The sequence below is a fragment of the Hordeum vulgare genome, chromosome 4H, assembly GCF_904849725.1.
Source record: "Hordeum vulgare subsp. vulgare chromosome 4H, MorexV3_pseudomolecules_assembly, whole genome shotgun sequence".
Taxonomy (NCBI): Eukaryota; Viridiplantae; Streptophyta; class Magnoliopsida; order Poales; family Poaceae; genus Hordeum; species Hordeum vulgare.
This window is the reverse complement of record NC_058521.1, coordinates 79,834,176-79,838,109: the sequence shown is the minus strand read 5'-3', so window position 1 is coordinate 79,838,109 and position 3,934 is coordinate 79,834,176.

Here is a 3,934-nt window from a genome sequence, read left to right as displayed (position 1 = left end):
CTTTAGAGAGAAAGGAAACGGCCTGAGGATATAATAGTGGCGGATATTTTCCACACTAGTGAATAGGGTGGCTATATCGTGCTTTTTGGTAAGATGGGCTACAACCGTTTTAGACTCATAACCGTGAAAAGGATCAGATTCGACCAGAGTGATTAACTCAGGGTTGACAGAGAATTCATAATCCTTATCGGTCACAAAGATAGGCGAAGTGGCAAACTTCGGGTCATATTTCATCCTAGTGTTCAGAGATTTTTCTTTCCACTTGCGCAGAAGTTTCTCAACGTCATAGCTATCCTTACACGCAAGAAAGTCCTTAGCTATCTTTCCCTCCATAACATAGCTCGTATCAGGCATAACCGGCCATTCAGGCATAGTAGCAGTTTCTACTTCAATAGTATGAGCAGTTTCAGAAGTATCATCACATCTAGCAGCAACTCTAGCAATATGTGCATCAAGGAATGCACCTAGTGGCAAAGTAGTATCAAGCATAGAATCATCAGGCATAGTATCAAGCATAGCATCATAAGCATCATGGGCAGCAAAAGTAGCATCATCAAGCACATGCGACATATCAAGATTTCTAGCAGGAGGCGAAGTTGCAAACTTACTCAAAACTGAAGGTGAATCAAGTGCAGAGCTAGATGTAAATTCCTTACCTCTCCTAGTAGTGGAAGGCAAGATTTTAGTTCTTGGATCTCTCGGATTCCTCATAGTAATTAGTAGACGTCAATCCCAAGTGACTCAGAGAATATAGCTGTGCTTCCCCAACAACGGCGCCAGAAAAAGCCTTGATAACCCACAGGTGTAGGGGATCACAACAGTTTTCGAGGGTAGAGTATTCAATCCAAATTTGTTGATTCGCCAAAGAAGAAGCGAAAGAATATTCTCAAGTATTAGCAGCTGAGTTTGTCAGATTCAACGACACCTGAAAGATTAGTGTCTGCAAGCAAAGTATCAGTAGCAAAGTAGTATGATAGCAACGGTGTCAGAAACGATCTGTTGACGGCAGACTATTCCTAACTGTTGTATCAATGGCGCCAGTAGGTTGAACGTGGACGGGGAACTATTCTTCCCCGACAACGGTGTCGGAAAAGGTCTTGCAACAAGTAACAGCGAAGTAGCAAGGAACAGCAGTAGCAGCAACAGCAGAGTAACAGCAGTAGCAACAGAGTGACAACAGTAGCAGCAAAGTGGCCCAATCCCTTTTGTAGCAAGGGACAAGCCTAGACAAAGTAACATAGCGAGGACCAGTAGTAAAAGACTCGTAGGCAGTGCATCGGTGATGGATGAGTATGACGGATGTGATTCATCATGTAACAGCTATAACACTGAGAGATATGTAACTAGCTCCCGTTCGTCAATCTAATGTAGGCATGTATTTCGTATGTAGTCATACGTGCCTAGGGAAAAGAACTTGCATGACATCTATTGTCCATCCCTCCCGTGGCAGCGGGGTCCTAATGGAAACTACGGGATATTAAGGTTCTCCTTTTAATAAAGAACAGGACCAACGCATTAACACGCGGTGAATACATGAACTCCTCATACTATGGTCATCTCCGGGTGTGGTTCCGGATATTGTCACTCCGGAGTTGGTGGGTCATAACACATAGAAGGTGACTACAACTTGCAAGATAGGATCTAAAATACACATATATTGGCGACAACATAATAGGTTCAGATCTGAAATCATGGCACTCGGGCCCTAGTGACAAGCATTAAGCATAGCCAAGTAGTAGCAACATCAATCTAGAACATAGTGGATACTAGGGATCAATCCCCGTCAAAAACTAACTCGATTACATGATAGATCTCATCCAACTCATCACCGTCCAGCAAGCCTACGATGAGATTACTCACGAACGATGAAGAGCATCATGGAACTGTCGATGGAGAAAGGTTGATGATGACGATGGCAACGATTTCCCCTCTCCGGAGCCCGAAACGGACTCCAGATCTGCCCTCCAGATGAAGAACAGGATGTGGTGGCGCCTCCTTATTGTAAAACGCGATGAAACCTTCTTTGTGATTTTTTTTCCGGGCGAGACGGAAGATATAGAGCTGAGTTTGGGGGCGGTGGAGCCTTGTGGGCCCCAGAAGCCCTCACGGCGTGGCCAGGGGGGTGGCCGCGGCCTGTGGGCTTGTGGCCCACTAGTCCACCTCCTCCGGTGGATCTTTGTGCAGGTATTTTTCTTTTATTCCGGAAAAAATCTCCGTAAATTTTCAGGACATTCCGAGAACTTTTATATCTGCACAAAAACAACACCATGGCAATTCTCCTAAAAACAGCGTTAGTCCGGGTTAGTTCCATTCAAATCATGCAAATTAGAATCCAAAACACGGGCAAAAGAGTTCGTAAAAGTAGATACGACGGAGACGTATCATTTTGTTCCACCTTTGCCACCTTAGTTTCGGCCACCGACGTTATGTTCTATAAATGAGCGCTCCTAACATGATTGGGGTTGTTATGGGGACCCCCTAGATTCCTGTTTTGGGATAAAGCTCGTCTCGCAAGGCCCAACATTGGTACTATATTTTCCCAACGTAATAATTCTGTTAATACTAAAAACATAGGGCGTCATGAACCCGAGGAGTAATTCAACAAAATATAGGGAGGTCCAGTGCTGATGGTGCTGGTCCAAAACAGAGCCACTTGCGGGGCCACCCGGGGCAACTCGGCGATTTCTATCCAGCCACCGTACATAGTGCTCATCCATCGTGTCCTGAGAACGAGATACGCGGCTCCTATCGGGATCGTCGACACGCCGAGCTGCCTTGCTAGACTTGTTTTACCTTTCTCGAGCGTCTTGTGCGAGGGATTCCGAGGATGCTTTGGGTTATCTCGAGGTCCAGGTTTTCCAATAGGAACCTGAGGAGATCACATGTTTCCCTGATCGAGGTCATTCCATCACAGAGTCTGGCAGTTTGTGATAGACTAGTTGGAGCATCCCCGCAGGGCTAAAAATTTAGGAAAGCCGTGCTCGCGGTTATGTGGCAACGTGGAAACTTTGTTTAACATCCGGTTCTAGATAACTTGAAGTTAACTTAGTTAAAACTTGCCAACTGAGTGCGTAACCGTGACTATCTCTTTTGTGAGCTCCTTCTCCGATCGAGGACACAATGGGGTTATGTCTGACGTAAGTAGGTGTTCAGGATCATTCATTTGATCATCAGTAGTTCACGTCCGCTATGCGTAGATCATTGATGTCTACTACACAACCTTCTCCTTGTTGACGTTGTTGGGCCTCCAAGTGCAGAGGTTTGTAGGAGAGTAGCAATTTTCCCTCAAGTGGGTGACCTAAGGTTTATCAATCCACGGGAGGCGTAGGATGAAGATGGTCTCTCTCAAGCAACCCTGCAACCAAATAACAAAGATTCTCTTGTGTCCCAACACACCCAATACAATGGTAAATTGTATAGGTGCACTAGTTCGGCGAAGAGATGGTGATACAAGTGCAATATGGTTGGTAGATATAGGTTTTTGTAATCTGAAATTACAAAAACAGCAAGGTAACTAGTAACAAAAGTGAGCACGAACGGTATTGCAATGCGTGGAAACAATAGGGTTCATACTTTCACTAGTGAAGTTCTATCAACAATGATAACATAATTGGATCATATAACTAGCCCTCAACATGCAACAAAGAGTCACTCCAAAGTCACTAATAGCGGAGAACAAACGAAGAGATTATTGTCGGGTACGAAACCACCATAAAGTTATTCTTTCTGATCGATCTATTCAAGAGTTCGTACTAGAATAACACCTTAAGATACATATCAACCAAGACCCTAATGTCACCTAGATACTCCATTGTCACCTCAAGTATCCGTGGGCATGATTATACGATATGCATCACACAATCTCAGAATCATCTATTCAACCAACACATGGAACTTCAAAGAGTGCCCCAAAGTTTCTACCGGAGAGTCAAAA